This window comes from Protopterus annectens, chromosome 12.part0 (assembly GCF_019279795.1).
Source record: "Protopterus annectens isolate FY-2018-M chromosome 12.part0, PAN1.0, whole genome shotgun sequence".
In the NCBI taxonomy this organism is placed as follows: Eukaryota; Metazoa; Chordata; order Ceratodontiformes; family Protopteridae; genus Protopterus; species Protopterus annectens.
In genome coordinates, this window is record NC_056746.1 from 1,085,325,456 (window position 1) to 1,085,351,481 (window position 26,026).

A 26,026-nucleotide genomic window follows, 5' to 3' on the forward strand; every position below is an offset into this window, starting at 1 on the left:
CGCAAATAAAATGCTATTTGCTTTGGAATAACTACCTTCCTAAGACAGGACAAACATTCAAAAGTCTCCTATGCTACATTTATCTATAAATCATATATAAAAAGTATTGAATGATCTCAAAAAACATAGGCTTCTGAATAGTTCAGAAACTCTCCAATGGGCTGATAATGTTCTGGTCCTTGTGAATATGTAAAGGTGACTGAAATCCTTTAAGTGCCAATTGCTCAAAGCACAAGATGCCTTGGAACAGAATGCCAATTGCAGTTTTCTAGGGGTAAGCACTGAGGGTATGATTTGTAAGTGTCTAGCCATTGCAGTGGTAATGATTCCCTCTTTTGAGAGATTTCTCTCTTCTTCAAGTTGGAGTGACTGCAAAGGTTAATATATGTAAGTTTGGGGGTGCAGGACACTTGTCCTCAACACTTGCAGCATACTTTTTCACCATTCACTGATTTGGATATTAGATTTTGGCATTTCTAATGCTCTGAGTGTTGCCATTTGGCATTTCATAGTAGAACCATTTCACACTATGTAGTTCTATACATCAAGCTTTGTAATCCCCAGACAATAGTAAGCATTTTCCTCTCCTGTTCAGCTGTTAGATTGTTCTGCAATGGATGCTTTCGTGGTTCAAATCACCATTATGGCAGTTTCCTAGATGAAAGGAGAAAGTACTCTTGGGGAAACCAAACACTAACTGCCCAGTGACTCCTTTTTGGTCCAGTGGCAGTGAAAACTGCATGGAATGTGGGGAGTCCTGAGTTCAAGCCCCATACAAGGGTCCTTTCCTGTTCAGTTGTACACTTTTAAATGAGACACACTCTGATGACTACAATACTCTGTTTATTATTGTAACAATGTGAAGGCTGAAAAGGGCCCTTCGAGTCCAGTTCACTTACCTGGCAAACTGAATAAATGGATAAAAACTAGGAGCTACTATAAAAAAGTGGAATGCACATAAATGGTGTTCATAATGATTTATTCAATACAGCTATTTTAATAGTATGCACAGCATTCTGTCACTGAGTTTGCCACATTTATGTTTAGTATACTTACACAATCAATGTTCCCATGATACATTTCATTAAGCAGATTTTTGAAATTTTCATTCTTTGTTGATAATGATATGAGAAGATCTGTATCCCCCAACCTTTCCCTTACACAATTGTTAAATTGAAGATGTGCAGTAAAACCACAAACAATATTTAAAAAATGCAGCTGAAGTTAATGCTTATGCTCTCACACTATAGGTCTGCACTACCATCATTGTGTGTCCAGTATTGTTGGAGTCATAACAGGCTAGAGCAAAGCAAAAAGAGAGCCACCTCCAGCCTGAGAATGCTATAACTGTCTCGCAAGCTGTCACCCAGCTGTGAGTGAATAAACAGGAGCTATTGGCATGGATGTTCCTGGGACATCTAAACTAGTGGGTGTCCAAATTAACTACTTCTCATTCAAAACTTTCAGATACAACGGTGTAAAAAAAAAAAACAAACAGAAATATTTTCCAGTCATACTTGTACATCAATATAAATTATACAAAGTAAAAAAAAAGTTTTAAATGTAATGGTTATCATACATCTCTGAGCACTGAAAAAGAAAAACTCACACTCCACTTAAAGGACACTGAGCCCCGACTCCAGAAGGGAAGTCCATACCCAGTAAGTCGAATAGATATCAACAGTAAATCTCTGAGCACTGTTGCAGTTTAAAACTAGAAAATTGTTGCCGAGTGTTTATTAATTGCTTAAAAGGAGTTTACAGTTTTCATTTGCTAGAAGGAAGCAGGACAAATGTTTAAGCAATGTAAAGTTAACAAATATGTCATCCAGGCATAAATTCAACTGCTGTGTTTTTGAACAAGAAAGTAAGTAAATGCATTTTTTCATTATACATGGCTAAAAGCAATACTGAATTTTCAATGACCAGGAAAGTGATATCACACAAGTCATTACTTCAACTTAAACTAATCAATCTTCAGAGGCAAAAAAATCTTATTAAAAGTGACTTACTTTACAGTCACAATAACACTCTTTTTGTAGCATTATAATTTGAACAAAAAATGGTTAGGGACATTAAATCTCCTGTTTGCCCTGGCTTTCCGAACCACCATGAAAGCACAATTCCTGCTATGGCTTATCCCCAAATCCAGCTTGTTTTTAGCAATCAAAACTTCCATTTCTTCATTTAATTATTCCTTCAGATATCAATTGATGATAACAAGTCAAACTAAAGTTTGCTGATATTAAAACTTGCTGATGTTCCACTTAACAGAAGAAAATCAAACAGAAAAAAGTTACATGTAGATTATAGTGCTCCTCATACATGCTACATCTCTGACTATCTTAATATTTTGACATTACTATTACTGCCAGAAATGAAACATACAGTCACCTGCATTAACCCACTCCATATTCATCAACATCACATGTGCAGAGGAACAAAGTTTATAGACTGTTACAACCTACCTCCTCCCTTTCAAATCCACTGCCCACCCATCTATTGCATATTGGTAGGTTATCATCTCTGCAAAACAGATCACTTACCAAGTAGATATGCAAAGACTGGAATGCAAATGATGACATAGATAACTGCCATTCACAAACCGTATATTTAGTCTTTCACAAACCGTATATTTAGTCTTAGATAATGTTTTTAATAGTGAATAATGCCTCTTTGATGCAAGTACAACAAAGATGTTGGGGCTGATTATATCCAACTTTTCAGATGTTGCATCCAATTACGCCACTCAGACTGAGAAATTTCAGGTGAACAGCCAGGTTAGGGATATAGTTTTCTGTATATACTTAGTGGATTTTAGCATGGTCCTTGTATTTTACACTCTAGCCATTCAGCACAAATAAAGTCTGCGCATCTTGTATGAAGACCTCATGATATATGAATAATGCCTGGATAGACTTTTAGCTTCCATACCATCTTTTTGTCTAGGCAAGAAGGCTTAACAAATGCAATTATGGATAAAGAGTGTGCAACCTGAAAAAATTACATCTTGGTTTACTCACTAATTGCACTGGGGATGGGTGTTTAGACATGTAGGCTTTCCCTGGATTTGGGAAAGTGACAGGAAGATGATATATTTTTACTTAAAACATTAGGTTTACCTTCCTTTGGCTGCCCAGGAAATCTCTTTTCATTTCCACAATACAGTTAAATGCATTCAGTATGACCTTCCAGCCAAGCTATACTAGAATATCATCCATATAGTTTTATAATACAATTAAGTCTGATACCTCTGCAGAGGCAGATTGTCCTTATTTACCCTGAGATGCTGACTAAACAGAGGAAACAATCTAAACAATGACAGAATCATTTGCCAGTATTTCAAGCAGCAGTAGTTCGTTAAGAAAATAAAATATGTCAGGACTTGAGACAGAGGCAAGCAGCTGCTGAGGAGTGCCAGTCTCACAGCGAGCTTAAGCACCACATGCCATAACCAGATAATATTTCTCAAAAAATGTAAGCAGTCATTTTTCCCACAGAGTTATATGTATATATTCAGTGCAGGAACAAAGAGAGCTTTTACAAGGCCTGTACTTAAATACTTTTCCATTATTCAACATTCATGCCAGAAATTCCATTACTGTAACATCTGTGCCAGAAATGCAATTTGAAATTCTGTATTTTCTGAATAATTGTACCCTTTCTGAATCATGCAACATCTTGCTAGAGAATTCAATTTTCACTAGCAGTGCAATGGTAGACATCTTGCAGAAATGTATTTTATTAGAGATTCTGATCACACTTTTCCTTAACTGTGATCATTTATAAATGAACTAGATGTTGGTGTTTTGCCCTGTATTAGTCCTCCCATCTGTAGGTAATCTGTTTGCAAATGTTCCATTGAAGTGGGGGACATATTTGTGTAGATAGTACTGAGTACTTCACTGTTAGTGTCTTTATTCTAGGTATTTGATGAATCACAGTGCTGTTGTGTAGCATATACCAGTGTGCATTTGTGTATGCATTAAATACAGGAAGCAGAAAACAAAAAAATTAAATGCAAACCAGGACCTCTCAGAATGCTGTTTCAGTACCAGCTCAGCAAAAACAGAGAGCAGAAACAGAAATAAAATGCAATATATTTAATGTGCTCTCTCTTACTTTTGTGCAAACAGCCAGTAAAAAAGTGCCATTAATTCTCACAACAAGCTATGCACTAAATGTCAGAAAAGTGCTTCCTTTACCCTATTTGCAATGAATAAATATCTGGTAGGGAACTGAAATGTATTACAGAAAGCCAAGGTCATGCACACACATAGCAAATCTAATCATACTTTATGTCTTTGTTTTCTGTTCTAAATTCACTGGTAAAAATTAAAATATAAAGTGAAAACAAAGTGTTGCAGTAGTTCAAATGTTTATGTCAGAAACTGTTCAAGATTTGTTTTGTGAACATTTACCTTCACACAGTTATATGCCATGAGAAGTTGCTATGCATAACAATAGCAGATTCAGTTTGAAGGGATTTTATACTTATACTATTCTTTCAGCTTATATCCATCCACACAGTTGCCTGGGAAAAAACAACAATCCTTTAGAAGGTACTTTTTTTTTCTTTGATGTTACAAAATGTTGGCTCAGAGCCTATACAATTTGCATACAGCTGTGTGAAATAACTATCTTGTGTCCAATACTCCAAGCCGGTATGCATTCCACTACAGCTATCAACATGTCAAATTACTGACAGTGCCCACCCTTTTTCTATGGTTTAGAAACTTGAGGCATTCAATGTACAGTACAAAAGAGCAACAGGTAACAACTCCCTCTCAACTAAAAATGTCAATCAGAGTAGTGGAATGATAAATATGGTAAAACTCCCAACTCCTGGGGAATTTTAAAAATATACATTTCACATATAAGGCAGTACATAGAATATTTAATTTGCAGAATTTTCCGAGTATTTGTCAATACTAAATGATGACCTGTATTTGCCAATGGATGATGTACCAGTGATAGAAAATAGGATGCTTGCCAGCATCTGTAGATTAAACATGTTATACGCACGAGATGCTGTGAAAAAAGAGCTGTCATAATAAGCTGGATTCTGTAACTGAAATTGCTTTGCTTGCAGGACCTGAATACTCACAGCAGTCATTTCAGTTTTCAGTATTTGTTTGTTTTATGACTTGCCTCCAAGATGTAAGATACGTGTCTGCACCAGGAGGTGATTTTTCAAACTGAATGTAAAATTCTCTTTTGACATGTAAAGCATTCTGGATCCGAAAATGACAGCTGTCAGACATGATGTGCTATAAAGAATAACTGCCCACTGCCAGCATGTGGTGTACAGCACGTTAGGCATTTGTCAAATGGAATGAGAACAGTGTAACCAGTACTAAGTGTGACAATGAACACTATTCACAGGAGATTACTGCAGGGGAAATTCCCCTTTCCTTGAGGCACAGTGACTAAGGTATAGGGGTGAAGGCTCTTGTGTGGCTTGTGGAGGGTGGGGGGGTCTTCCCACAATTGAATGCAGAATTGTTTTTCAGTGTACTACCGGAACTTATAGCCTTTATATCCAGGGATATGACATGTAACCAGATCATGCTTTTACCCTGTCATATGTTGGAATATAACTATTGTACTTGGAAGTACTTTTGTCCCCATCCCAACCAACAAACCTCAAAGTAGTCACTTTCTGAAAAAGCAACAAAAGAAGACACAGATAAACTATGACAGCTGTTACATCCCAGAAGCCCTATTAAAAGGAAATCATATATTATAAGTTTATGGAGAAAATATGGTGAATTGCAAAAGATGAAGAGCAATATTTATCATGTTACGGTTGCCAGTAATTACACCTATTGTTTTCCAGATTATATGTTTCTAAAAATACTTTATGTGTACAGGAAGCAGAATGTTTTAGCGTGACATTAATGGACTGGAACTCTCCACTGTCACCAAGAGGACTTCAGGCCCTAGAGAAAATGGAATCTTATAATATCACTGTAAATTAATCTGGGCCACGTAAGGAGTGGGAAACAGATTGTGTGCATACAGAAAATGCTTTTATTTTGTGAGAAAGCTATCCTTATAATTAACAAAGACATTTTAATCTATTTCTTAGGCTGACAAAGATTACAAGAAAGCTCACTAATGACAGCAATGAAAACACAGATTCTGGGGGATTATGTAGTTCCCACTGTCATAATCAGTAACCACCCCTAGACCTTACCTCCTTTTTCAATGAGACAAAGGCCAGTCATACTGGGGGCGAATTTTAATTTTTATATGTTACATAAAGTAGTAGTTCCAGTATATTGGTAGAATGTCAAGTCAATATATGACTTTTGTTTGAATATTCGCCTTGATAAGAGTTAAAAGTTTTTTAGAGAGAATCCTAATGTTATTTGCATATCACTAAAGGCTTAGTACATGCGCATTATGAAGTTAATTGTTTAGTAGATAAACAGTAGGAGATAGTTTATTTTCTCCCACTTTGTAATTAATCTACTTCAGAGAACTTGTGATGAAAATATTTCTATGGTTACAATAGAGTATAAGTTTAATGTCTTGAGAAGATTATCAGTATTTTTATAGAATGGTTCAATTTGGATGTATGACCTTTCGCATTTTATTATGTGTTCAGTTCCAATACCGAAAAACAAAGGTTTTAAATTATATGTACGCATAAATCATGAACTCATCTAGAAACTTGATAAGTAAATATTTTTGTAAGAGATTTTTATCTATGTGGATAAAAACGAGTGAATTCATCTTGCAGTACTGGGTAGCAACTAGAGTAATATGATTTTAAGAGTTAATTGATCAATTTAACAAGAGTCACCTGATTAGTATATGAATGGTAGTTTGTTTTTAGTCCTGTTTTTTACGGTCTGATGAAGAAGTTTTGAAAGTGCTTACCAAATAAAACATTTTAATTCATTTGATTTATACAGTAGTTTTATTTGAATTTAAGTAACTGTGTTTTGCCTATCCATTGCTTGCTACCTTGGGACATTTGTCATTACATTTTTCATAAGCACGGAGGCATTTACTCTGTCGGGCGTGATAATATTTTTTCTAATTTGATGTCTTCTATTTTGTTCAGGTCTTTTACAATTATGTTAACACTGAATGTGATTTTACTGTCAGTGGTAATGCCTATATTTTAGTAATGAGGCACATGTGTAAGAAGGCTTTACTTCTTTAGAACAAATAAGTAGACTGGACCATGGTAGTCCTTTTTTCAGCCATCGTCTAGTAACATAGACTTCAAACATATAATATAGACCCATTTAGGCTAACATCTTGATCCATTCATCCACAACCCCTTTTTGCACATGGTGTTGCTTCAACAGTGGCAATCCTCTAGAGCCACATTTTATACCACTGGGTGGCTATCCCGCAGCCTTGACATGATAGTGTGTACACACACACACGCAGCGCACATGCACACACACACAAGCACGCACACACACACACACACACACACACACACACACACACACACACACACACACACACACACACACACACACACACACAGCCAATGGCCACTTTACAGTGCCAAATCCACCTATTGCATGTCATTGGAATGTGGGAGGAAAACAGACCATGCAGAGGAAACCCACATAAACAGAGGGAAGATATGCAGACTCCACACAGAAGGCATCCCAGCAGAGAATCGAACCGGGGAAAATCATGCCACCCTAAGCTAGCCTCTTGATCCGGTGGCTGTATTTGAAGATGTACTTTCAGTTGGAGCAAAGGCCAGGATGGTAAATGATGGAGCTCCCAATAAGCAACTATCCTCTATCTGAGAGAGAATCAGTGCTGCTTCAAACATGAGAAACAGACAGGGACAAAAATTGAGAGATATAGAGAGACCTCTTCTGAAGACTGACTCTCGTTTGGCTTCATTTGAATGAGACACATTGAGAGAAGGGCAGATGCTGAGATCTACAGAGCACCTCACCAGCACCACCAAAACAGCTTTGGAGTATGTCTTAAGAGTTGCAGTGCTTTCCTCTTAAGTATTCACATTTCTTTTCATTAACACTATTGGCAGGTACACAAACACATAGTTCGTCCATAGGTGGATTAAACCAAAAACAGAAGAGGATGAGTAACATTACTGGTAGCAAATCATCAAAAAAAAAAAAAAAAAAGAATACATATTGAAACAAACAGCAGAGAGAGAGAGAGAGAGACACTGATACTACTGGTAGCCAATCATCACAGGAGTCAGGGACCATATGTTATGCTCCCATTGGTCTAGAAACACATATAAAAGAGAAACTCAGTTGGCACTAAATTATTCCCATGCAGCATTCTGTTTTGTTAAATTACTTCCTGCACAAACATGAAATGCAATTTATCATCCCATGACTAAATGCACTCTAACAGAGATCTTTGTTGTGCTAAGGTTGGAGGAATTTATACTGAGTTCCTAAGCTATATGTGTACTATAAATATCAGCTACCTGTTCTACATCTGCTAACCTAGCAGTTCCCACAAGCACAAGATTGTCACTATTAAAATTTTGCATATGGCTTAGGTCCTGCTTTCAACACATTACAAGGTATTTTTTATAAGTGGCATATGAATGGCATCACCCTTTGCTATTAAATTTCATACTGAGAAATTACAGTATTCCATTTTAATCTGAGGCTGTGAGACTATTGCCATACAGATATGCCATAAAGTTTCCCAATAATTAAAATTAAACACAGGTGTGAAGATGCAAAATTTTCCTGAAGAGCAGTATTGCTATGACTAACACTGATATGCTTTGTTTTTTGTCTTTTAAGAATTATACAAAAGGTGGAAACACTCTGTCTGCTAAAATAGGTGGTATAAAGAACTCTTTTAATAATTCAGTGAGCCATTTGGGGTTCCATGTAACACTGTGGAGTATGATGCATTTGGGCATAGAGTTAAGTAACAAGGCACAGAAGTTGTGTTAGTATATATTAGCATAATTCTAGGAGCAGTTTAAGGCATGAGGTAAAGCAGAGTGTACTGAAGTTTTCCTGCAGGGCTTTATTGCCATTACACAACTTATCATTTCTAATAACACTTAGCATTTTTTACTCACCTGTTACATGGACAGGTGAGCTTGTTTAAATTGGATACATTCCTGCCATTGCTGAAATAGTATAAAAGACATGTACACAGCATTATAACTTCAAAGATAAATGTAAAGATGAATTCAAAGATAAATATGTAGCGCTAACCATAATGTAAAAATTTAAGCAAGTAAACAGAGTTTAATTATGTAACCTGTCTACCACATAAGGAGTGGTTCTGGCCCAGAAATTGTAGTTATTGGCCATCTGGGCAATCTTTTCCATCTCTCATAACTTTCTGATTTGAAAGCCTGCATTTGCACTTGTTTCTTTCATGTAGCTAGTCTAGTGCAGATACAGATTCTTAGTTTTAGCACTTGAATTTGCTTATTCGTGCTCAGCACTTGTTCAAAACTTGTTGTAAGCACTAAATAAGTTACTAATTACTACAGCACTAAACTTTCCTCATTATCTAGAGGAAAACAGTTTTTGTACTTACTTTTCTCATTTGCTTAGAGAAAAACAGCTCTTGTATTCACTTTCCTCACGTATCTAGAGGAAAATAGTTCTTTATTCAGGCATGTCCAAGAGTCAGCTCCCAACGTTCTCTCCTGTCTATCTGATGAATCTGGGCATCTTGGGACAATGTAGAAATTGCTTCATGTACACAGACAACCCTCTCCTCCTACCACCCAACACTGCAACCTGTGAGAGATGCACCTATCTAACCAAACTGAAGTAAAGCTCTCTCCAACGAAGACTGAACTTGACATTCAAGCGGAGAAGGTAAACACTTGCACCACACCACACTTATCACATAGTCTCACTAAATCTACAGCACCAAAATCCACACATAGAAACACAAAAACATTCACGGAGGCTCTCAATAATAATCTGCCCAAGCAACAGAGACCTCCAAAGCAGAAACGCAAGCAACTTCCACCCCCCAACACAACCCAAATGAAGCATAGCCCACAGACTCAGTGTGCCACTCAACCACAGCCAATAAGGCAAAACAATGTATCCAACACACTAGTCATAGGTGACTCTATAGTCAGGCACACTGATGTCCCACTCACCAAGCTAAACAAGGAGAAAGTTAATGTCAGCTGCCTGTCAGGTGCCAGAATCCGCCACATAACCCACACACTCAGGTCACTCCACAACAAGTACAAATACGACTTTGTCATTGTCCATGTTGGTGTGAACGACCTGAAACATACCTCCCTGGACTACATGAAAAGACACATGGAAGAGCTCTCCAATCTTGTAGCCCAGGCAGGTATGACCCTAGCCCTGAGTAGCATTCTGCCATTGCCCAGAATGATACCGCAGTACAAGGACAAAATTATTGCCTTCAAAAATTGGGTGAGCTTCTGTTGTCATTCTAGGGGGATCCAGTATCTGATTGCTTGGGATGACATGGTCGACAGGCCATTATGCTTTGCCAGAAATGGCCTGCATCTGTCACCCCTGGGATTCCGGATACTGGCTAAGGCTCTTTCTGCCCCTATAGTGCCTTTTTTAGGCAAGGTTCAAATGACAAATTCACCACCATAACAGGAACAGGCAAGCAAAAACTGAGGGTAATGCTACTCAATGCTAGAAGTCTAAATCTCAAAATGCACTCACTCGAGGCACTCCTTAAAATGGAGAACATTGATATCTGTGCAGTGACTGAGACCTGGTTCAAGGCTCCAGAGAGTACCCCTGCACTATCAGGCTATAACTCATACCACACTTTTCGGCCATGTAACCTGGACCGGAACACCAAAGGCAGAGGTGTGTCCATATTCATTAAGGATATCCACACCTCCAGCCTAGTTGCTCAACATAATGCATCCGAGTTTATCCAAGTACAACTAACATGGGGCAAAACTGCAATCCAAATTGTAACTTGCTACAAATCCCCCACCATGCCCCAAGATTCCCACTCCTCTTTTCTAGCGAAGTTCACAGACGACTGCAAACTAGGAACCATTGTCGAGTCCCCAAATTATGTGGAAATCCTGCAGAAGGGCCTTGCTGAGACAGATGCCTGGTGTCAGAGCCATGGCCTCAAGCTCAATGCCAAAAAGTGCATTGTCATCCCCTTTGATAAAAACTCTGTACCCATGAACTACTACATAGACAGCAGTCTACTTAACACCAAATGTGTGATAAGAAACCTTGGGACCCAGGTGGACAGTAGTCTGTCCTTTGATAGTCACATCACCACAGTAGTCAGGAAGTCCTTCTATGTGACACACCTCATCATAAAAGGGTTCTCATCCAGGAAAAAAAGATGTCATTGTTACCCTCTACTCGACACTCATTAGACCCATTATAGAGTACAACGACCCTTTTGGAAAGTACCTCACTAGACATCTGCAGCAGCTGGAAAGGCCACAGAAGTACCTCACAAAGAGGATTACTGGCCTCAAACAAATGCCCTACACTGTCTGTCTCAAAAAACTCCAGCTTTACTCCATAGCATATTGCCTACTCCGAGGTGATCTCTACCTAACATATAAAGCTATGTCAAACCCAGAGCTGTTGGACATGCTACACCTAAAGAAATCCCAATCCCTCCGAGCTACACACTCTAGGGACCTAAACCTTGTCACCACAATAAGCAGGGCATGCTGGAGGGATAGATTCCTGTCCCAGAGACTTTCCATACTCTGGAACAGGCAACCCATCTATGTCAAGCTAAGTTCTTCATTAGCACTCTTCAAGAAAAATATTGATGAGTGGATGGGAAATAGGAAATACACCCCGGGGATCACTTCTGTGTCTCTGCTCGACAGTGGCACAGGAAAATAACTTTCTTGGGTGGATTAAGCCAAGAAACCTTGTTGGATAGGTTTACGTAGGCCCTCGGGCCGATAGCCTAGTACCTACCTATGAACCTATGAACTATATAGAAATATATATGAAGAGGATCACCAAAGGAACACTGCAGCACTAAATCCAGAAAATTTATTGAAAAAAAGTTAAGTGCTTTCGTCAAAATCACAAGACTTCATCAGAACAAGAACAAATAGAAAATGCCATATTTAAATACCCTAACCCTTACAGCCATTGGTTGACAAAGCAAACATAATTTCCTGTAAAATAATTAAGCAGTTTAAAAAGACAGTAACACATAATCTCAGTAACTGCCCACTACAACACACCAACTGCCACCTACCAACCACATAGACATTAATGTATTGTGTATTGAAGTATGATTTAAAACACAGATCTTGAATAAAATCACGTAAAAAAGCTGATCTTAGTTTTAATACTGAACTAATGGATAAGTTGTCATTGAGCCCAGGTGACTGACATGCATTTAATTTAATCTGTCACTTGGGCTCTAAATATTCAAGGAAGTCATCATTGGGCCCCCCTCGTGGACCCAGGTCTACTTGTTCAAGTACAAAAATTTAAAATAATGTGTCGGATGTACCTTTATATGCTTAAATAAACCATTGGTTTCTTTGTTTTTTAGTATATCATCGTTGTGTTGATATATTCTTTGTCTGAGGACTCTGATTGTCTTCCCCACATAGTACCCCTCACATACCATACAGGATGCAATATATACCACTCCCTTGGTGTAACAGTTACACTTCTTAATAGTAGTAATTTTACCATAGTTCCTGACTCTAATGGAATCAGTGTCCAATATATAAGGGCATTGTCCACACCTCCCACATTTAAAAGTTCCACCAAGGCCTGCCTTTAACTTTTTCCTCTCCACCAGGCCTTTCAAGGAGGTGCCCTTTTTGTAAACCACAAGAGGTTTTTCCCCCAACCTTTTGTTGATCTTCTCATCCAAACAAAAAATGGTCCAAAAATCATAAATGATGCTTCTAATGTTAAAAAAGTCCCTGGTGAAGGGCAAGACGCATGCCCTAGTAAAACTATCAGTTTTTACCAAACCAGAGGTTCTATTCAAACCTTCAGGCTTCTCCAAGAGTGTAGAATAAATACCCCCCAGCTCTTTTTGATTTGGCTTCTTTAGCTATGTCATTGACAAAGTTAAAGGGTAACCTCTTTTCTGCAACATACCCATTAGGACATCACATTCTTTAATAAAATCGTCCTGGTCGGACATCATTCTGGCCAATCTCACATACTGACTCTTGACAAGGGATTTTTTTCTGATGCAGAGGGTGGCAACTCTCAAAATGCAACAAAGAGTTAGAATAGGTAGGTTTTCTATAAAGGTGTGAAGTAAACCTACCATTAAAGTGATCTTTCTTAATAGTAACATCCAGATAATTCAAGGTGTCAAGGTCCTTGGTCATGGTAAATTTCAAAAAGTTGGTGGTGTCGTTGATGTAAACGAAGAACCTATTCAGGTCATCTTTGCTCTCATGCCAAAATAAGACCATATCATCCAGGTACCGTCCATATAGTACCCACATGTCCTTGAATTCAGAGTTCATTATGTAGAGGTCTTCCCACTGTGCTAATACAATGTTAGCAAATGACGGTGCGCAACATGTGCCCATTGCCACCCCCTGCACCTGCTTGAATAAATGCCCCTCAAAAGTGATAAAATTGTTGTCCAGAACCATTTCCATACAGGACCTGAGAGTAAGGATAGTGTCATGGTTCAATGTACTGTTTAAGCATAAATAGTCATATAAACATTCTAGTCCAACATCATGGGGTATTACTGAGAAGAGGTCACAGATGTCAATGGTGACCAAGATCAATTCCTCGTGGTACATACTGTTCTTGAATTTAGACAGAAAGTCCCAGGAGTCCTTGATCACCAGGTCTCTGTTATCGAGGGTGTGCTTAGTGTTGTCAATATATTTAGCCAAACTGAAGGTTTTAGAAGCTTTTGCATCGACAATCGGTCGTAAGGGGGGGGTCAGAGATACTCTTATGTATTTTAGGGATTCCAAAAATGGTAGGAATCCTACGATACTTAGTTTCCAAGAATCTAGAAGTTTCTACAGTAATTTGTTCATTGAGTATAAGTTGTTCAATGTCTAAATCTATACGCCTGTAGGATATATTCAGCTCATTTTTGGAAACCTCTATGTATGTGTCACTATACAATAAGTCAGTCATTTTACTATTGTAATCACACACATCCATAATAACAATACCTCCCCCCTTATCCGGTTTCATAATCCTGATTTCATCATTCTCCAAAATATTACAGAGCAGTGTAGTTTCTTGCCTAGTTAAATTATTGGTCCCATTATTGTCAAGAAGGTTTTTGTTATTGCTTTTGGGAACCACTTTTCTGAATTCATTTTCACAAAGGGTCTCATACATTTGTACTGTTGGGTGCATAGGGGGAATGAAAGTACTTGGTCTATTTAATCGGCCTAGATTTGCCTGCAACATGCATAGTCCAGCCCCCTCTTGTGAAAAAAAGAGTTCCAAATTCAACTTCCTAGTGAATAATTTAAACTCCAAAATAGTATTGACAATGTCACTACCAGTTGTTGGCACAAAGTTGAGCCCTTTTGAGAACAATTCTGCCCAGTCAGTACTCACAGTTGTCCTACTATAATTGTAAATGCTGAAATCATGCTCAAGATTCTTCACAATGGTACATTCATACATCCCATCCCTTTCATTGGTATCATTCATCACCTCCAATACTGTTGTTGTTGTCTCCCCCTCCTCCATTGATTCTGATAATTCACTTGTCCATACCCTCCGTTCCCTTGTCTCCCCCCCCTCTGATTCATCTATCACTGGGATCTCCTCAGAGGTGGTGGTTCTAAAGGGCATTGTCATCCATTGAATCTACCACATCATTATCTTCATTAATTACATTAACCTCTTCACATCTTTCAGCTCACCTAGCTTGTTGGCCCAGGGGTGTGTCAGGGTATGCCATCCCCTCATCATAATCAGTTTTATCCCTGAACAGATTTCTTTCTTTCGTTTTTTGCAATTGCACCAAGTCATTATCAACACTTTTAAATAAATTGTTAAATTCAGCAAAAATAGAGCCCAAAAAGCAGCAATATAGCAGAAACAAATATAAAATCCCTTGTGAACAAGGAGCAAAAAATCCAGGCTGAGAATGTATTCCAAAATAACAACAAGGAATCCACGAATAAATGTTCAGGTACCAGTTTATTAACAGAGGACACAAGCGCTTTCACAGTTGCTTCTTCAGGTGTAACTCCTGCCATAAAAGCACACACCTTATATACTCTTCCTAATTAGTCTAAATGATCATTTAACATACTATATTTGTTTCTGCTAAATTGTTAAATTCAACCAACCTGTGTTCAAATAATAAATCATGCTTAAATTCAGTATCAAGTTTGTTAATGTCCTTTAAAATAGCAGCCATTTTCTTATTATCAGTAATAAAAATGTTTAACAACTCACAACCTTGCTTATTGAAAAAGTTCTTTATGTCCTGGTGTAACTGTGAGGCCTTAATAAGCCCAGTTGATATTTCCATGCCCGAAGGCCCTTGGGAATCTGCTCTCCCCTTACACACTCGTGCAGATATTCATTTTCCAATTGCAAATGTTTGTACCTGAATAATGCTTCCTTAAAACCCTGAAATTGTTGCTCGAGACTGCTGTGTTGGTTGGTAGCATTCATATTCTGTCCATCAAAGATAATTCCGTTTGAAGCCACACACACACACACACACACACACACACACACACACACACACACACACACACACACATATATATATATATATATATATATATATATATATATATATATATACACACGGGTCTACTTTGAAACATCTAAAACCCATAACATCAAATTTCATAACATCTAACACTACAAATCACAAGAAAATAACATCCCTTCCACATATAATAACACCAAACTACCAAACACACTTTTTATTTTGTTTCTGCAGGGGGGGCAAGCCCCCTTGCACCCCCCCCCCATGTGGAGGGCTCCACCCCCCCTAAATTAAATAAACCAACTCCAAGATTGCACTACAGTGGGAAACAGTTAATTTATTTTACCCACTTTATCAAGCCCCCCTGCAGAAAAGTAGTAAAAAGTGTGTTTGGTAGTTTGGTGTCGTTATATAATTATACAATTCTACTATACTATATCTGCTCTCTGAGACTCAATTTCCCTGAAAGGAAAACAGTGAAACTTTGTGTTTCTGCTGTTCCTGCAACTAGCCTACCTGAAGTGCCCTGCTTGGATGACAAAGACTCATAGTCCTGAATTCTACTATACTCTATCTGCTCTCTGAGACTCAATTTGCCTGAAAGGAAAACAGTGAAAGTATGTCCTGTAATGGTCCTTTTCCTTACTATTGCTGTATATATTAGAATTCCACTGTTTGAATATGCAACCTTCCCTACCAGGTTAGCCAACAGCCACATCCCCTCCTTTCTAGCATTAAATTTATCCTTAAGCTCCTCTAGTTTCTACTTACGCCTAGCCCCTTGTCTCCCCTCCGCCCAAAACTCTTAACCAGGATTTCTTCCTCTATTTTCCATAGCCTGATATCCCCCTTCAGGGATCATTTTTCTGTATCTCTCCAGCTGCCATTGTGTCCAGCCACCAGATGGCGCTATTCTCTTAGCTTTCTGCCCTGTTTATCCTTTCTCCTCTCATACCTGCTTCTACCTATTGGTGTGCCCTGCCTTTTTCAGCTTACTAACCTCCCTCATTAATTAGTGTCCTCTCTAGATATTATTTCACTCTGAACTCCCTCTGATATCCCTAATCCATCCCAGGAAGCCTTTATACTTTATCCCACACCTCTACAAAGCCTTCATACTTTACCCCACAACTCTACAAACTTATCTCCCAAATTCTCACTCTTACTGATTGTTTTTTTCTTGACATTTCTTTTACTACCTGGCTCTACCCTCTCCGTTCGCACTGCAGGCTCACTCTGCTCCCCTACCCCCAATTTCCACCCACCCCAGTGGGCCTACATTTATAGCTCATAAGACACTCCCCTTCCCCTAATTATTCTATTACCTTGTTACATTTCCCTAAACACTAGATACAGACACACCCTTACTCTCATTCCTCTTTTCACTACTGCCCCTACTTCACTATCTCTGTCCTTCCTAGCTCTCTAATCTATCCTGTTTCTACTCTCACACTATTGCCCTTCCTACCATGCCTTCATCACATCAGCCTAAACTTACAAACCTACTCCTCTTTCTTGCTGCAACACACATACTACTCATACCACTTATGCTTATGAAAACTTACACATCACTAGATCCCTCCATCCTCTAAAACAAACATCACCTATCAATCAACCTACTACCCACAGCCATGCTAACATCACCTCTGCCTCAACCTACCTCTCCCCAAAGTATCATAGGCTAGCACATATTACTCTCCAACAAACTAAAAATCACAATATAGTCTCTTCAAACTCCTTAAGCTCTCACTTACTCTTCAACACCTTCTTCATGGTGATATTCATCCTAACCCAGGACCTAACAACAACACTCTACTAAATCCCCACCAGCCCCAAAATACCACCCCAATTACCCTTACCAAAACTGCAAACTCCCTACTCATAGCTCATCTTAACATACAGAGCTTAAACAATACAATTAGCCAACTGCATGCTCTACTTGACATACACTCCTTTGATGTCCTATGTCTAACAGAAACCTAGCTCAAACCAGGAACAAAAGATAATGAAGTCATCCCATCAGGGTACAATATAATAAGATTAGACCAAGCAACTAAAAAGGGTGGAGGGGTAGCAATTCTGTATAAATCTGAACTAAATGTATCTTCAGTAGACTTACACATACCATTAGATAATCACATAGAAATCCTTGTCTCTAAACTTCAGCTTAATACTAGCAAATCTATCTACATAATTTGCTCCTACCTACCTCCAAGCAATAACATCAACACCCTTGAAAATATCCTATGCTGCCTCTCTTCTTCCCTCCCTCTAGAAACCATAGCACTTGGTGACTTCAATAAGACTGGAATTTCTGTACTTCTAACAAACTTTCAGTCCATATAAACCTGTATGGCTTTTCTCAGTTTATCACCACCTCAACCAGAATCCATAAGCCTACTAACAGAGTACCTTAAATTGGATCCTAGTAAAAAAACATCCCCTCACTTATATAGCAGATACCCTTCCTGATGATATTAGCGACCACTTCCTCGCTATATGATTAGGCATAAAATCTTCTTTCCCAACCAATCCATCCTTAAAACTATACGAAACAAAAAACACTTTAATGCTGTAAGTTTCCAAACCTAGCTACAAGCCTGAGACTGGTCTCCCTTAAAACAACTCTCCCTTGAGGAAGCAGTATCCTATTTTACCTCCAAATTCTTACAAATACTGGAATACCATGCCCCTAGTCGATCCATTAGAACCAGAAGTAAAGCTGTACCATGGCTCTCTAATGAGACAAGACACAAAATCCTATTAAGAAATAAGATCTGGTCTAAAATACTAAAAAACAAACTATCACCAGAACTACAAACATTATAGAAATGCCATAAAGAAATCTATACTCCTTGATAAAAACTGCTACTTTAAACTCCGAGACAAGCATCAACAAACCCCACAAACTTTCTGGAAAGCTATAAAGAGACTTTTACACCCAGGCCACTCCAAGACACCAACCCCTTCAGGACTTTCCTTAAGCACTCCTAAGGAGATTGCTGACACCTTCAATACCTTCTTTAAAGAAACTGTACAATCTCTTGCTAATTCCCTACCTCCTGTCACCTCAACCCTCCCATTCCCCATGACTAGCAAACCCCCTACCTTTCAACTAAATCCAGTCCCTACATCCTTTGTCTTTACCATATTTACTAAACTTAAACCATGTACCCCATCCACTGATCACCTACCAGTTGAATACTTGCAAATCGCAGCTAAAGTACTTTCCTATCCTATTTCCATACTAATTAACAGAACCATTACTGAAGATTCTATCCCATCTCTCTGGAAAATCTCACATATAATTCCTCTTCATAAGGGTGGTAACTCAACCAAAATATCTAACTATCACCCCATAGCCCTACTCTCCCCCACCTAGCCAAAATAATGGAAAAATGTATCCACCGCCAGCTACTTGATCACCTTCTCCAATATAACCTTCTATCAGACTGCCAACATGGTTTTAGGCCTGTCCATAGTACTACTACTGCCCAAATATCCTTCTCTGACTGCATCAATAAGCATTGCAATAACAACAGGCTCTCCACTGCACTCTTCATAGACATATCAAAAGCCTTTGATATGGTGAACCATCAATTACTACTAGATATACTAAAACAATTCTCACTCAACACACAGGCATTACAGTGGTTCAAGTCCTACTTAGAAAACAGACAGCAAGCTGTCCTCTTGGACAATAACCTTTCCACTCTTCTTCCTATTACTCTTGGGGTCCCACAAGGCTCCATCCTGGGACCTCTCCTTTTCTCTATTTTCATCAACGACGTGCAGCTAAATATTCCTACCTGCATACAATATGCAGATGATTCCACACTAGTGTGTTCTGCCACCTCATCTGCTGAGCTCCAAACCATTACCCAGACAGTATTTAACTCAGTTGAAAAATGTTTTTTTGCAACGTTGCCTCCTACTAAACACCAAAAAAACTAAATAACTGATATTTACTCCCACACTGAAGTCTCCCCCTATTGATCTTACTGTTAAATCTAGCAATGGTACTATAATTACACCTGACCTGACCATCAAGCTCTTAGGTGTAACAATTGATCAAAATATTAACTTTAACACACATATTAACACTACTATTAAAATTGTTAACAGAAAACTTGGCTCACTTTATAGGATAAACTCCTTCCTCACCCCTGAAGCCAGAACCACTATTGCCCATATCCACCTGATCTCTACCCTCCTCTATGCTTCATCTATTTATACAAACCTTTCCAAAACTAACCTAAACAAACTGGAAACTTCCTACAACAACATTGCCAGATTTGCTACAGGTTCACCATATAGAACCCATCACTGTTTAAATCTCAAACAGCTAGGATGGCAATAACTCCAAAACCAGCTACTATTTCAGCAACTTACAATTACCCATAAGATTCTCTTTCATACCACCAATACTCCTATTCTTAGTAGCATAGTCTCTCCTTATAGAAATCTTACTACCCTTCGCTCAGCAAATACATTACAAGTAACCATCCAGAAATCCCATGGGCATGTGATGTATTTTGTACTATTTAATGACTGTGTATTCAACTACATTTTCACTTCTGAAGAAGCTCGGTATTGACCGAGCGAAAGCGCTTGAGATAAATTGGTTTTGCCGTTTTCATCAGTCGGTTTGACTGTTATTTTAACACATTAAAGTGTTTTGGATTTTACCAGCTTGTCTTCCTTTGTGGCAACCGGGTCCTGTGGCCGTTGGGCAACATTTCATACAGAAATCCCTTAATAAAGCAGGGGACTCCCTCTTCTCTAATTCCGTGGGTACGATTTGAAACAGACTCCCCAGCAGCCTACAATTACTTTCATCATTACCACTTTTCAAGCATCAACTAAAACTACACCTTAAAGCACAATGCTTACGCCCATGTACTAACCCAGATTAACACTAACTGTAGAGTATACTGCTTTTTCACCTTCTATAACCCACTAGTGGACAAATAAACCCTCCTCTTAGTTAATATTGCAGTTTCTTATTTCTTTCTTATTACATGAAACTTACCTTGTACATTTCTAAAACCCTACTCCTGCTCCTGGCACTTTCATTGTTAGTTTTTGTATTAATACCACCCATGTCATATATGTGTAAATTTCTAAATAGGCACAATAACTATTTAGAGCCTCTCATCTCCCCACTCTTCTGTATAACAAATGTCAAACTATATACCTCAGATATATGCTTCTCAAACTACTGCATTGCCAAAAGCTGCATTCATGTTTTTCTATTGATGTTAGTTCCTTCTATGCTAGCCTACAGTAATACTGTATGTAATCATTTTTTAGCGTTTTTGTGCCTTCACTCCTTGATGCTAGTCATACTATGTTAGTCTGCAGCTTTACTCTATTCTATTTCTAACATGTATTAGTTTTATGTTGCTGTATTGCTTTGTATTCCTGTTACATTAGTTTAATCTTGGAGCTTATCTCCGCAGGCCTCTACTGAAAATGGACATGTATCCAGTTGGACTAGCCCGGTCAACAAATGTAAAATAAATAAATAAAATAAAAATAATATGTGGAGGGGATGTTATTTTCATGTGATTTGCTCTTTTAGATGTTATGAAATTCAGTGTTATGGGTTTTAGATATTCTGGTCTCAATGTTATGAAATTAGATGTTAAAGGGGACCCATAAACACACACACACACACACACACACACACATATATATATATATATATATATATATATATATATATATATATATATATATATATATACACACACACACACACACATATATATATATATATATATATATATATATATATATATATATATATATATATACACACATACATACATACACACACACACACACACACACACACACACACACACATATATATATATATATATATATATATATATATATATATATAGAAACACTTTATAACCTCGAATTACTGAAATGTCGAATTTCAGTATCTCGAGACTATAAAGCTGAATGTTAAAAATAGCGAAAGGTCATAATCGCGAACTCGAATATATGTCAAATTCGCGGTTATGACCTTACGCTGTGTAATGTCCGGGATTGTGTTTTGATGGTGCGTGGTGCCGTGTGTGGATGTAGGCGTTATGTCAGGTAAGTGTTTTCTAAGGGTTTTGAGTGGGAGTTAGAGTGTGTGTGAGTGTGCTGATGTGCTTGATGTGTGTGTGAGGCGTCGGAGAATGTGCATGTGTGAGTTGGCTTTTGTTTTGTGTTTGTGCGATCTCTGAGTTAGTATATATAAGTAGGGGGGTGTGGGGGTGCAGTGTGTATGTGTGTATGAGTTGTGTATGTGTGTAGTTTTGTTTGTTTATGTTGTGATGTGGGTGTTGTGGTGTATGTGTGGTATAGTGTGTGCGGTTTTTTCGGTGTTGTGAATTTCGCGTTTTTTTTTGTGTCAGTGTTTTGTGGATTCGGTTTTATAGTCTCGAGATACTGAAATTCGATATTTCAGTATTTCGAGGTTATAAAGTGAATCCATACACACACACACACACACACACACACACACACACATATATATATATATATATATATATATATATATATATATATATATATATATATATATATATACTGTGATGTTGCTGTTACACAGGTACTTCCACAATCCTGCCACCATGGAGAAACTACAAGGATACTCCTCAGTACTGTCAGCCTAACTACTTCTCCCACACAGTAATGAAATATGCAGATTAGAAAAGGGACTGAGTGAGAAAGATTAACACAAGGGGGTGGCAGCTTCAAAGTGCAGTTCCTCACAGGGCAGTCAGTGGCCAGATAGTGAGTGGTAGATGTGAAATCTTCATCCCTGATTTCATGTTTCTACCAGTATCACATTCTTAAATGATACACAAATGATATGTATTTTTTCATAGGTGCTATTTAGATATTTAATATTCAGGTACACATTTAAGTCAGTGGTTTGTTTTCAGGTATGAGCTATTCAAACTGGCAAACAATAAGAAGCTTTTTGTAACAGCCATAATGCTTCAACTACTTCAGAGTTATTTAATTGGAGGACTTAAGCCAGGATTAGCTGTTCTTTTCTATATAGCAGGGCGATGCTGTTTGTTCAGCTCCACCTGTTACACACAGCACTATTAACAGCTCAAGTCTTGCTCCTGGGCATGGTGACTCAATCACTTCCTGTTTGAGTAAGGTGGGGGAAAGCAAAGAGAATGAATTCATAAGCAAAGCGGTTAGCTTTATGAGGATTTGGTTAGAACATTTTAAAGTCTGTTCTGCTAACAGCTATACCTAGTAACTCAGCTGGCCGTGTCTCAGTTCCAAGAATGTCAACGATTTTCATCTGTTGAAAGGATGCGGTATCCATAACTATATTGTGTGTGTGTGTGTGTGTGTGTGTGTGTGTGTGTGTGTGTGTGTGTGTGTGTGTGTGTGTGTGTGTTTGTCCATAAAGGTCTGTCAGTTTAATTATAGAAAATCCTATTGACCCAAACTTCTTTTTTGTGATGCAGTCAGTTGACAACAAAGAATAGGGTCACATTTCATGGTTTTGTTATTTTACAGAATAGCTATTTTTAATCATTCGCAATTACATTTAAATCTGTAGACCAATCAAACTCCATGATAGCTTCCTCAAAAAAATAAAATAAAATACTAAATAAACTGTAATATCAACTGTAATATCAAAAGAAAATACAGTGAAAGTATAATAATAACAGGAAGCTTTTGACTAGATTTAGCCAGTAGGACTGCTGAAACATAATAAAGAGTACACGACTGAGTAATGCACTTAGGAATGCATCACTGAATTAAGAAGTTTTAAGTTAATCTTCTATGTACACGCCAAACTCAGGTGGTCTCTCTGAGTTCAATACTTAACTGCCACTGCCATTGGGGCTATTAAGAGTCATATAATGACTAAGTTAAATGTCCATACATGCTTTAAGATGCATATCCCTTTAATCCATCTAGCTTTTGCTGAAATCTATTTAGCGTCATATTACAATTAATCAATTGCTGTTTTACCACGTTCCCTTCACCCATCTTAATCCTTTACATTTTCTTTCTTTGTCTTAAAGTGAGAATCATTTCTGATGCCAGCAATGGTTAAACTGGGCTTAAAATCACAAGAAACTACACTGGCTATGTCTTATAGAACCTTATGAGAATATTTGTGTTTCTGACATATTTCTCCATGGTACAGAATGCAGAACTCTGATCACCTAAAGGACAGACAAAATAAATTTATCAGTGATTCTATTTAAATACTTGCTGGGGTGCCTGTGAGCTGTACATTGAGGTCTGTCATAACCTTTTAACTGCTCTGCATTTATGTGAATGATGAGTGCAGCAGTGCAGTGTAGGCACAGCCCATGTCTCCTACCTCTAGCACAAGGATATTATTACTGGTGAAAGCATAAGAAGCTTTGAACTACACAAAAGATAATGACCAGACATTTGCAATGCATTTTCAGTTACTGTAGCCCTTGGCAAGACCTTCCTGTAAAATCAATTTGTGCCTCCAACGTTTTTAGGCTTGTATTTGTTTTTACTTTGTCAAAAATATGGAGGAGGTATACAATATAATGAAAATTCCAAATGCAGTCTCTCTGCCTACCCACCCCAAAAGATCCAATTACTAATACTAGGCAGCTTGATGATATTATCAGCTCAGTCACTGACACAAGGTTACTGCACTCTGACCTTAGACTACATTTGGAATGCAAGTACACAGTCTGATGCTGGATTTTTAGCTTGATGTCTCCCCAGCCCCATTATAGGTTCATAGGTTCATAGGTTGGTACTAGGCTATCAGCCCTAGGGCCTATACAAGCCTAGCCATAACAATTCCCTGGCTATTTCTTCCCACATTATTTACTTTCCTGGACCCCTGTCTAGCAGGGCGACTGACGTGATCCCTGGGGTGAATTTCCTTTCTCCCATCCAATCGTCAAGGTTCCTCTTGAAGAGGTCCAAAGAGGCACTCTGCTTGACATGTATGGGCAATCTATTCCAGAGTCTGGGGAGTCTCTGGGTCAGGAACCTATCCCTCCAGCATGTTTTGTTTATTGTGATGACAAGGTTTAGATCCCTGGAGCGTGTAGCTCTGAGGGATTGGGATTTCTTTAAGTGTAGCATGTCCAACAGCTCTGGGTTTGACATGGCCTTGTATGTTAAGCAGAGATCGCCTCTGAGTAGACGATGTGTGACAGAGTATAGCTGGAGTTTTTTAAGGCGGTCAGCAGTTTTTGCAGTAATTTTTTCAGCTCTGCTTTAAAACTGTGACATTACACAAAGTTGGGCACAGGTACATGCTTCAGTCTTCACCACATCTCTCCTCAGTTCAGTGGTTCTCCTGTACATTCTGTCATTCTCTGTCATGCTATCTGTATTTTTATTCTTTTGCTAATAGTTCTCATCAGGGACCAGTAAAATATTTTTCTAGTTACCATTATCAAAATGGATATATTTACTCTGTTTGTACTTTGCAAAACAATGGAAAAGCTTCCATTGGTACAAATATGGGACACTCTCCCCAAATATTGGCTCATTAGCTCCAAACAGCATGATCTCAACATGGCTTCAGTGCAACACTCCATAGAGTCCTAAAATTCTTTCTTCATCATCATTAACCCCTTTTTCCCATTTTTTCATGGGGTATGGTGTCATGTCAACTGACACCATCTCTCTCTCTCTCTCTCTCTCTCTCTCTCTGTTCATTGCCACTCTCCTGCCTTCCTCAACACTCATGCCTATCTGTCACAGATCTTATCTTGCACTATCTGCCTCTTTGCTGGATGTCCTTATTTCCTCTTGCTTTCTTCCTGTCTGCCCCAACTCTTCACCAGATTGTCTTCTGCTTATCTGCACATGTGTGAACCACCATAATCTGTTCTCTTTGATCTTTTCTGCAATTGGAGCTACTTTGGCTTCTGCTCGTGTCCTGTTTTCATTATCTGATCCACAGTGTGCATCCTACCACCTGTCTCAGGCATTTCATTTCCAACACCTCTATCTTCCTCAACTGCTATGCCTTTACTGCCCAAGTTTCCATACCATACTGTTGTACCGGTCACACCACTGTTTCACACACCTTTCTTTTCAGCTTCTTTGGTATTCATCTGTCTCATACTAAATTGATACTCTGTGCCTGTTGGCTGTAGCAACTCTGATTATAGCTTTGACCTCCTCATTCAAACTTCTTTCTGATCAACCATCCCTCCCAGATACTTGAAGCTGTTAACCTGGTCCACCATTTTCCCTTCAATCTCAATTCTCAGCTTCTTCTGAACTCCACCATTTGCTGCCATTACAAATGTTTTATCTATACTCAGTTTCATCCCATGTGCCTTCAGGTTTTGCATTCTCTTTCCATATCCTTTACTGAAGTTCTTGG